Genomic DNA, 12,699 nt, shown 5'->3' on the forward strand with positions numbered 1-12,699 from the left:
TCTCAAGGAAGGCAACGAAATGCCTTCACAAGGAAGGAAGGCTAGAAGAAAGTGAAAGGAAACATAACATGGAATAATAGTGGGATTTGTACGAAAAGCAAGACTTTGAATAAGTTATAACTTTAGAAGCTGATTAGACTCTGATGATCACTGAGAGGTCTTTCTTCACCCGTACATGCATTTTAATTTCCAAAAGAACTATTCCGAAAAGATGACAAAGTGGAAGATTCGCTTTGTCTCGTAATATGACTTGCATTTTCTCTTTGTTGATTCAGAACACAACTGATTCAGGACTCGTAAATCCCACAAAATTGGCATTCATGACATAGGAGAAGGCAATGGATAATGAAACATTGTTTTTGAGTGAACAGCTATAACATGCATCTTGAATTCTTGATCATACTTTGTGCCAAAAGCCCAAAATCATTGTTTTTGAGTCCAAAATAGACTGACAATTAATTAGCAACCCATGTATGGTTCATGAATTTCTATTTGGATTCCAAATGCAATCAATCTAACAAAACAATCACATAAATTATCTACAACCAATATTGTATGACATTTCGATCTGCATCTTTTTTTCTCTTAATCATTAAATGTTCATATAAAAGTGAGATGAAATTTTGCAGTCATGTCTAATGGTTCATACATGCATGTACAGCGGTGAACATGATTGCTTTCGTTTAATTGTTACTATAAGTATGAAACCTGATATACTTGACCCTTTCATAATGTAATCGGACGAAATGTGGAGGAAATTAAAACTTGTTGTAAAACAAACATAAAATAATTTGAGAGAGACAGAGTTTAGACGCAGAGAATGGAGAGTGTGTCATATTCATCTCACTATGAGGAGTCTTATATAGGGCTACATCTTGTGTACAAAAGGTAAAACATCAATCACTCATACAATTACGAATGTGTCAATCGCTAATTAGAAGCATATCAATCGCCAATCAATAGTAATGGCATGCATCAAGCAATACCTATTGCATGAATAACCATATCATTTACAACACTCCCCCTTGGATATTCTATGTCAATAGTGTTGGTTCTGCTATGCGCTTCTAAGTTGCCTCGTCAAAAACCTTGCCAAGTAATAAAAACCCTGTGGGAGAAAAACAACCTTGGTCGAAGGAGAAAAAGAGCACAACGCGCGTGAATGTGGAGTAGTCGTATCACAACAGAGATAGGTGAAGTCTTCTTATCAGCATCGTAAGTAGATAGTATGTCTACGAGAGGTATGCATTAGAGTTGCTACACCAAAACCTTGCCCGGTAAACCCAGTGGGAGAAACCCGTGGTCGAAGGGAAAAGATGAGCAAATGCATATATGTCAAATCAAAGCATCTTCCGGATGCAGTAAGTGGGGTGACCATGCCAAAGATGTGCCTCGTCAAAACCTTGCCAGGTAACAAAACCCAGTGGGACAAAAATAACCCTGGACGAATGACGAAAAGAGTACACGATGGTCAAGTGGGTATGCTTCAGGATACTCCCCCTGATTTCGACTCCCCCTGAAAATTACATTTCAGGTAATTCAGATAGTTTATGTAGACCAATACCTTGGACATGCTTCTGGAATGTAAACTTTGGTACTGACTTGGTGAAGAGTCTGCACGATTGTCTTCAGATCGAGTCTGCTTAACTTCAATCTTCTGATGCTTCTTGTTGCTGATTGAAGAAGAACTTCGGTGCAATATGTTTGGTGTTGTCTCCTTTGATGAAACTCATCTTTATCTGCTCTATGTAAGCAGCATTATCCTCGTAGATAATGGTTGGTTCATCAGTGGTGGAATGCAGTCCACATGTGCTTCGAACATACTTTGTAACGGCTCTTAGCCATGTACATTCACATACTGCTTCTTGAAGAGCTAGTATCTCAGCATGATTCGAAGAGGTAGCAACAAGTGTCTATTTCGTAGACCTCCAAGAAATTGCAGTATTCCCAATGGTAAATACATAACCAGTTTGGGAACGTGCCTTGTGCGGGTCTGATAGATAGTCTATATCAGCATATCCAACAAGGCAAGCATCATTTTGAGGATCAAGGGGGTGATCCATTCCTTGATGCGTAGGGATAGGATAAGCCCATATCCGCCGTACCTCTAAGGTAGCGAAAAATGTCTTTTATGCCATTCTAGTGGCGGCGTGTTGGCGCAGAGCTATATCTAGCTAACAAGTTCACTTCAAATGAGATGTCCTATCTAGGGCATTGAGCCAAGTACAATAATGCGCCTATTGCACTTAGATATGAGACTTCTGGCACCAATATCTCTTCGTTATCATCTGCAGGACGATACGGTTCTTTCTAGACTTCAGACGACCATGGGTGTGCTTGCTTTTATCCTCATTAAAGCATCTTAACATCTTCTAGATGTAATTTGGTTGATGGACCAAAATTTCATCTGCATTGTCCTCAGACTTCAGGTCGAGACAATAATTTGTTTCCCAAGGCCTTTCATCTCAAATTCCGACTTCAGGTGTTTTGCGGTTTCCTTGATCTCTTCAGGAGTATCAGTCAAATTTATGTCATTGACATAGACAATCATAATTGCAAACTCGGAACTTGTTTCCTTAATAAACACGCATGGGCATAGTTTATTATTCACATATCCCATCCCGATCAAATATTCACTTAGACGGTTATACCACCTCCGTCTAGATTGTTTCAATCCATCAAGTGAACGGCGCCTCAAAACTAATGAAGAGCGTGTTCCGTGGTCTAGAACTATTTGCATCGGGTATATTAAGTCCTTCAGGAACTTTTATGTATATCTCTGTATCGTGATCCCCACAGAGATAAGCTGTGACCATATTCATAAGCTGCATATTCAGTTTTTCAGAAACTACCAAACTGATAAGGTAGCGGAACGTTATGACGTCCATTATGAGAGAATACGCCTCCTCGTAATCAATCACAGGGCGTTGAGAAAATTCTTGCGCCACTAGACGAGCCTTGTGTATCACAATCTCATTTTTCTCATTACGCTTCCTTACAAATACCCATTGAAATCCTACAGGTTTAACATGGGGAGGTGTGGGAACGACAGGCCCAAACACCTTTCTCTTTGTCAAGGAATCTAATTCGACCTGGATTGCTTCTTTCCATTTTGGCCAGTCGTCTCTACGTTGACATTCATCAACGGAGCGAGGTTCGATGTCATCGCTCTTTATAAATTCGGTAGCTACTGCGAATACAAATATATCATCGATGATAATCTCATTCCGATTCCAGATCTCACTTAAGCATGCATAATTTACCGAGATTTCTCTATTCTCGGGAGTGGGTTTAGACGTTGGAGCGTCCCCCAACGTCGTCTCTTCTAGGACGGACCCATAATTCGGAATTGTCTCGTGAGATGGATCAGTTGAGATCGCAATGTCTAGTGGATTCGTTGGTGCCAGTTTTACCCTCTTCCGGGGATAAGAATCCTTCGAACCTAGTGGTCTACCTCGCTTCTGGGCAGGGACATGTGACTGGTTAGCCGCCATGGTCGTACCTCATCCATCTGGGGCGACACGTCCTACATGGACATCTATCCTTGCAGGCACATTTGCAGCAGGTATATGTGATCTCGTCACTTTAGCTAGATAAGAGAAAGTGTCTCTATAGATCTAGAATTGTCCGCTCGTCAGTATTTTCATGCGGTTTGGGGATCAAGATGAGACATTGTGGGGACATTCCATGTTAATTCACGCCGTTCATCAGGAACGGTGACGTTCTTATCTCCCCCTAACTGCGGGAAGACTGTCTCATCAAAGTGACAATCCGCAAATCTAGCGGTAAAGAGATTGCCTGTCAAGGGCTCTAAAGAGCACATAATGGATGGGATTCATAATCGACATACACGCCCATCCTTTGTTGAGGACCCAATTTTGTACGTTGTGACGGCACAATTGGCACGCAGACTGCATACCCAAATGCGCGTAAGTGCGAAACATCAGGTTCGTACCCAGTCACCAACTGTATCGCGAAGTAAGGTTGGGTAGCAGTGGGCCTCAACGGGACCAACATAGCTGCATGCAAGATTGCATAGCCCCACGCAAAAACTAGAAGCTTGGTGCGCATTACCAAGATTCTATTTGCGAGACCATCTTGGGTGTGAACATAGGGAACTATATGTTCCGCATCAATCCCAAGGGATATGCAATAATCATCGAAAGACTTCGATGTAAACTCTCCGGTATTATCAAGTCTTATAGACTTTATGAGATAATCCGAGTGGTGAACCCTCAATTTCATGATCTGGGTGAGAGTTTAGCAAAAGCAACGTTTTCTTGTGGACAATAGTGTAACATGTGATTACTTTGTCGATACATCAACCAAAACCATTAATATTTAACTGGTCCACATGGTGGTTGGATATATATGTCCACAAATTTCCCTTGCATTCTGTGCAGAAAAATGGTAGTGTATGTACTAGTCTTTGCATATGATGGTCTGGTATGGCATAGCGTGTCATTATATACAAGACCCTTATTCAGAAGGGGATGCACCTGCGATGAATTGAGGATACGGTGCATCATACTTTGAACTGGGTGTCCCAAACGGTCATGTCATAGCAAGTAGTTGCTTGAATTAGTTGGCTTCTAGCTAACAGATTCCAATTTCTCCAATGTACGCTTCTGGCCACACACTTTGGAGGTTATGCAAAGATATTACACTCATTTTTCTCAGTGGTTTCAACGTGGTAACCGTTGGTTCGAATATCCTTAATACTCAATAACATTCTTCTGGAATGTGGAGATTATAAGGCCTCATTAATGGTAGGTTCAGTACCATTGGACAACATACAGTGGGTTTTGCCATAACCCTCTATCAGGTTGGATTGGCCTGATACGGTTGTCACAGAGGTATGAATAGACATAAGTTTGAAAAATATCTCCGATCTGGGAGTATGGTGTGCGTAATAGCACTTTTAACCAGACAACAAACTTCCCCACAGAATATGCCTATTCATTTATTTAATTCAATGGATCACATGTATAAATAAGTTTATTGAATTAAATATATTCGAACATAACCACATTTCTATAATCCAAAATAATTGAAAACATAAATCACCAAAATCCGAAGATGTTTTATTCATTAAGATGAAATAGATATGGCACAAGGGGCCAATTATACCCATGTCTTCGAGTTCTAATCATCGGTATGTTCAGTAACTGCCTGAAAATCCGTGATCTCTAGTGTGGAATCGATAGAAAATGACCCTTCAATAAAGTTGGTATTTGGAGTTCCGCGACCGGCGTAATACTCATCTATTGCTTAGGCTATTGCACAACAGGTGCGGGACCAGCAGTCAATTCCTCCACATTGATAACAAAGATCATGCTGATTCTGGTGGCAGCAGGCCGGACCAGTGTTCCTTTCAACTCGGGCTTGCTGAGTTATGGCATCATGGTTCCTACCACGTGGGCCTTGGCCTCCACCACGTGGAGCCTGATTACATGGCCTCTTGGGCTTTGGCCAAGTGGCAGACTGCCATATGGGCTACTTTCGTTCTGCCAATCATGTCTTGCTTCAAGCAAGAAAATGGTCATCTGATGGTGAAAGTGCTCTTCTAGAGCGACCCAAAGAGTCTGTGTATCCTCTTCATCGGATACTCAACTTGGAGTGTTTTCTCCATATGATTCCTTTGAAAATTATGGCACTCATATTAAAAGCCTCAATGACGACATTGTTAGCATTGATTGTTGATCTCATCTTCTTTGCAATCAGATGAATTTTCACATCTTGAGTTCACTTTAGATACTTTCTTCTGGAGACCTTCAAAGCAACAAAGTCAAACATGTTGAGATTTAAAATTTCTTACAGGAAAGGAACAAATAATATTAGTGCTTTGGGTAATATCATCCATAAGCAAGTAATGAGAACTTCAGGTTCTATAACATGGTATGAAAAATCGGATTAGACATGTAAAATCTACTGGTTTTATCGTGTGTGGTGAATTTATGAAGGAAACTTCAAGTTTCTTAAACGGCATTATCGAAACTATAAGTTCGATATATGTATGAACTACTGGTTCATTTAGAACTTTTAGAACTTCTAGTTCATTAGGTACCTGCATTTTCTACACATATATTCTAGTGCGAAAATTTAGACAAGTAACACAATAACATTGAATTGAGCAAATTGAAATAATCTCACAAATTTGGATAAATAAAAATCACAAATCAATTGAGATATTAATTGCATGCTACTAATTTAACATATTAACTATCACACAATTATGTGAATAAATGCTTCTGGCAATTAATTACACATATTAGATATGGTGAATCTATTTACAATATCAAATCATTTTTCCTTTTATTTGATTCTGCTGGACCAAAGGAGTGGGCTTGATAGTGAAGCCTATCGGGCTTAGTCTGCGGGCTTGTGACCAGGCCTTTCATGCGTAATTCAAATGGTGTGTGAGGCCTGCTGGGCTGCTAGGTCCCGCAGAGGGAGAGTGGGCCTGCTGGGCTCAAACTAGTCTGCCAAAGAATGAAAAATTATTACTCAACCATTTCGGTAACTCCAATTGAATACGACCAAGTAAGGAAAGATGAGGTTTAGGTGGAGCGAGGCTCTTTTAAGTACACAGCCTCATCTGAACCTTGCCTAGACATCGCATCTAACTGGATGAGCCTAGTTTGAGAAGATTCATAACTTTTGTCATGACAACATGTGGTGAGCTTCTGTTCTGGTCTTGCAACTTGGGCTTGATTTGAGCTTCTGACTCAGCCTCATTTAATATTCACAATTATAACATAATTAAATTCAATATATGTTATTAAATCATAACATAAATAAATTAATACAGCGGTTATGTACCTAAGGAAATGGGTTCAAATCTCATTAATGCTTCTGGCATTTCGTATAGGTAATAAATTGGGTAAATGCTTCTGGCATAATGTTTATGTAATAATCGCGTAATAATTTAGCCCATAATACTTCTAGCATAAGGAATTATAATGGCATAATTCAAATTTGTGAAACCAAAAATTAAGCCCATAATTCTTCTATCATAATTCACGCAATAATTCAGAATTGTCTCAATGTGATAATGAAGTGATTGTGGTAATGAGCATAAATTACTATGGTAATTGCTTTGGATAAAATCAATCAAAATCAAATCACGGGTTGATCAATCACCAATTAATTGGCCTCAAATCTGCTTCTGGCAGAATTAATACTAAATAGTGTTAACACATACTAACTTGCCATAGTGGTACAGCGGACAACATGTTGAGTTGGTACCTATTTTAGTTGGGTTCGAATCCCAGCAACTGCACAATCTTTTTTTTTCTTTCTTGTTGAATTGATGTTACTGATATTGATTTGGTACTACTGGACCAAGTACTACAGATATATAGTTGCAGTCCATAAATTTTTCTCTTTTCTTTTCCAATCAAACAATCCAAAACATGAACAGATATATATATTCCAAATAAAACAATCAGAATTTAGGGTTCATGCATCATGGAGGATTTTTCATGTTCAATCAATAGGCTCAATAAGCATGAATAAAATTAGATTTTGGAAAACATTACTTGATGAAGGACGGATGAATCTTCAGTTTATATGTGCAGAACTGAGAAGGTTGTCTTCTCAGCCAATCCAAGAGCTATTCGCCTCTTCTGGACAGCTCCCACTTCGAATGGTGTGCAGGTCTCAAAACTACTCCAATAGGGCTGAAATTTGGAGGTAAGATAGAAGAGGCAGAGATGAACAACTTTCATGAAGGAAATATTTTGATCTGAGGTCCCGATCAAGAGGTTTTGGGGCGTGCAAACAGGCTGATCTGCACAGGAACTAGCGTGCTGCTGCAGGGGCAGTGGGGGCTGCAAGAAGGCTGCGGCAGGGGCAGTAGGGACTGCAAGGAGGCTGTGGCGGGGGGGTTTTTTCCTGGCTAGGGCTTTGGTTGATGATCCTCAATCTTGTCTCAATGGTAGAACTATTCATGCTGATAACGTGTTGTAAAACAAACATAAAATAATTTGAGAGAGAGAGTTTAGACGCAGAGAATGGAGAGTGTGTCATATTCATCTCACTATGAGGAGTCTTATATAGGGCTACATCTTGTGTACAAAAGGTAAAACATCAATCACTCATACAATTACGAATGTGTCAATCGCTAATTAGAAGCATATCAATCGCCAATCAATAGTAATGGCATGCATCAAGCAATACCTATTGCATGAATAGCCATATCATTTACAACAACTTTGGGTTATTATCACAAATGGTACATGAACTATACCTTAATTTTATCGATGGTACCTGAACTTCAATTTTGATCACAACCAGTACCCGAAGTTTTCAATTTCATTTTAAATAGTACCTAGAGCCACCTCCGGTCACTATTCTGACTAAAAACGGCATGGGAGGCAATCATAGTGATGATTTTGATGATTTCAAGGGTTGCAATCATATATAGTGATGATTTTTTGGTAATAGACTTGCCTTGAACTTGTTTTTTTTTTTTTTAGATTTGACTTTTTTGGCCGGAATAGTGACCGAAGGTGGCCTTAGGTACCATTTAAAATGAAATCGAAAAGTTCGGGTACTGGTTGTGATCAAAATTGAAGTTCAGGTACCATCGATAAAATAGAAGATAAGTTCAGGTACCATTTGTGATAATAACCCTAAAACTTTTGTGGTCACGGATGTCGTCAACCCACCGCTACATTGGTCAAACCAGGCCATTTGCTCAACTATATTTCATAGTAAGGTACATCAATATTTTGTTTCCGATGGCACGGCTTTATATAATCCAGAATCAGAGATAATAAATCGTGCTCACTAAATACTTTTTTTTTTTTTTTTTTGACAAAGTAATAGAGATTTTATTTAATCCCAAAGTCAGAACGGCACATACAAATAAGCCCTATATGCTTGTACCTTAAATTAGTGGTCAAGCAGGTAAGGGAATACGGTTACCATCCACTAGTACAATGATGCTCATTTGAATTTTACGAGCCTACACAACTATAAATCTCAGCGTACACTAAGAAAACTATTTCGAATCTCCCTTCATCAATGCACTCAATTGTGGTACTCCAGGAGATTCATTAACTTCGTGTAAGAAGAAACCATAACAATATAGACTAAAGCCCACTAATAAAGCAGGCCTAAACTGGGCCAAAACCCACTACTTTCCCCGAACAAACTAGGGAGTTATTGGAATTAAAAAAAAACCTTAAAAAAACCCTAAAGCCCAAAAGAAAACCCTAACCCAAGGTCCACCCGTGGCCCAGCCCATTTCAAGCATCCCTTCCCTGTGCAGCACCGCTGTACACACCAAAACTCGCCGCCAACTTCACGCCGCCGCAAGCAAGCCAGAGCCACGACGCCTGAAGGAACGATCACCAGAAAGCACCGATGAAGCCTGAGCAAGCAAGCCAAACTTGGATCGCCGTCTCAAGCCGCTACCAGCTCCCCCCGAAGTAGCCATCCCCGCCGCCGAAACCCACCTCACGCCTTGAATCACCTCCCTCGAGATGATGTCCATGGCCACCATGACGTAGAGAATAAAGATCCCGAACTACGCCGCCGCCACAGTCAAACCTCAGGCCAGAAATCCCTAAGCCAATAGGGTACTAGCCCAAAACCATTCCCGTCCGGCAAATGATACAACAACAACGAGACAGAACCGCCAACGCCGTCGTTGACAGCCGCCGGACAAAAGGAAAAGATCACGGGAGTCCGCCTTGCCTCCTTACCTCCGACTTCTCCTTAGTATTGTTTTTAGGTTTCTCTATATGCTCACTAAATACCTATTGGTAACTTTGTGATTAGAAGAGTTTAGTTTAGTTTAGCAAAAGGTATTCAACAGTTTAGGAAAATCAGTTTGAGAAATTTTAATTGCATATCCCAATTTCCCTTGCATTCCAATTTTTTTCTGCCATTTTTTCCCTCATCTCCTTTTATCCTCTTTATAAAATAATAAATAAAAAAATTGCCACTACCACCATCAACTCTAGCCCCCCCCCGAAACAAGTTAAACAAAAACAGGGCATATATATATGTGTTTTTGTGTGTGTGTGTGTATAATGAACAATGCATCAGGGATGCACTAGCTATGAACAAAGGTGTCATGCTTGCTCGTGTAATTTATGTTTTAGTTGAAAAGAGGGATAAAATAGGAATTTGGAATTTTACAAAAAATTGGTGTGTATTTAACGATTGAAGCTGTGTAAATATAAGTTCTCAATCAATTTTCAGATATTTAATAAGAATTGTTATTGTGAAATGTGAGTTTTGCTCCTCATTGTCGTCCTGACATATGACATAATTCTCACCTTTTTGCCGTCCTCTTTAGCCGACAAAGTATTTGACGGTAAAAGTCTCCCATAAAAATATAGAAAATGAAATATGATTTTGCCCACGAAATGTTCGATAGCGACGACGTTCCATAAAAATATATAAAATGAATATACCTTTTCTGCTCAATAATTCATAGGTAAGAACAGCCCATAAAAATATTTAAAAATAGATATATTTTTGTCCAATAATTCATCGACTAAATCTCCCATAAATCTCCCATAAAAATATTTAAAAATTAGTTATACCTTTGGTGACAAATTTTCATCAATGAACATCTCCAATAAAAATATAGAAGAGACATAGAGACATAGAGACGTACCAATTGGTACCTAATTCGTCGCTAGAAACCTCTCATAAAAATATAAAAGATGAGAGGGTGTATATATATGTTTTGTAACACCCCAACTTGCACCGCACCAAATTGGAAGCGTTATAACAATGCCACGAATCTTTAAGAACACAAGCTAAGAGGGCTCAACTCATGTCCTAAAGAAACGCAAAGCAATTTAGTTTAAAAATTGGAATGGTAAGATTTGGCGGAAGGCGTAAAGAAGTTCAAAGTGTGGTGATAGTAATCACATCATTCTGGTAAAACAAATTGACACATTAAAGAATACCAACACTTATGGGTTTTAGTTCAGACCAAAACAACTTTTGTGAAACAACATAATAGTGAATTAACAATTTAGAACAATGGAAAATAAGATTCATGAAACTTAAGTTGGATTCGAACACTCGGTACAAAAAAAAAAAACAAAAGTTCAGGGAAGATACAAAGCAAAGATTGACATTATTACAAGTTAACATTCACCTCAATCAAACAATGACAATTGCGTAGAGGTGAATAAAATGTGAAGGTAAATATACCGAATAGTTAAAGTAAAAATGTAGCACCCAGCTCAGTCCCGAACTTTGACCTGAGATACCGAATAGTTAAAGTATAGATATGAAATGGTGAAATCGGTGGATCAACTGGGTCGGTGAATGATCTGATGCTGATATGATCAATATGGTCTCACTGGTCTTGAATATAAGCTACTGCAAATATACCCATTTGCCCTTGAACTTTGCTAACCCGTAACTTTTTCGTCTAACTCTGTTTCATGAACCGTGTACGTGTATATGCTAGCGAAATCAATAACTTTCCAACAATGTAAAACTCACATCTTTAATTTCAATCTCCATAAAATATTTGGAAGGGCCCTAGCAAATATGTGGTTGTCGAAAGCTAATTTCAGAAAATAAATCTGAAAGAAATCATTACTAATGCCCCACTAAGTAAATGGTGCTATCACTTCCTCATGTCCTCGGGGACTAGGAAATTTCTCAATTACATCACTAAAAACTTTAGGGTCTCACATGTTTACCTAAAATCAAGGGACACATTGGTTGGCAAGAGCCTCACATAAAAATATAAAAAGGAAGACACAATTTTTCTAACAAATAACTCGTCCGCAAAACCTCCCGTCAATTTATTGTTGTTTGAAGAAAAAAAAATGGGGTGCGTTACACAATTGTCTATCAAGTTTTAAACTTTCAATAAACTGGACTTTACACACAACACAAATTCAGGAAACAGCTCATGGAGTTGGCATTGTGCCGAGTTCACATCAAGCTTAATTAGCTAACAAGTGCCACAATCCACTATCAATGCCAAACTACACAGATTGAAAATCTAAGAGGAGCAGGGGAAAATGAATATAAGTTGAGTGTACGATAGAAAATTTAGAGAGAGATGTAGAGAGCCTCCCAACTCAATTTTTTAAAAGAGAAAAGGATTACAAACAGAAGAAGCTAGGACAAGAGCCATGCCCCTGGCCAAAAAAACAGAAAATCAACAGTGGTACTAATTAACCTCCATTCGAACAGATGAATGGATATCAGGTCTGTTTGATTCATCATCTGATGAGCTGCTTAATGCTAACAGATCATCAATCCACAGCTTAGCTTCACAGAGAGGAGTATAGAAAGAGAGGAAGAATGACAGTGGGACTGCAAGATTGAATTGATACAAGTGTTAAGACTCACAATATGTGATTGTGTTATTTGATCAACCCCTAAACCATGAAATCAAAGAAACCGATTTCCAGTAATTGAAGGATTGGTAATCATTATATCAAACTCCTAATCCAATCAGGATTCATCAAACCACATTTGGATTCAATTTGATCACACTCCTTATCCCATACACAAGATTCCTAAACCACATTTGTAACAACAGAAATGGGTTTACGAAAACAAATTTATGGTTGAAAATTTTCAATTAACTTCTGCAAGTTTTGAATGAGTAGAACCTTAGACTACATTGGAGTCTTTGAGAAACCTAACATTTTCTCTTTGCTGATCAATCCAAAACTAAATAGGACTTTTTATCCCACAAAA

This window comes from Rosa rugosa, chromosome 4, assembly GCF_958449725.1.
Source record: "Rosa rugosa chromosome 4, drRosRugo1.1, whole genome shotgun sequence".
NCBI classification, from domain to species: domain Eukaryota; kingdom Viridiplantae; phylum Streptophyta; class Magnoliopsida; order Rosales; family Rosaceae; genus Rosa; species Rosa rugosa.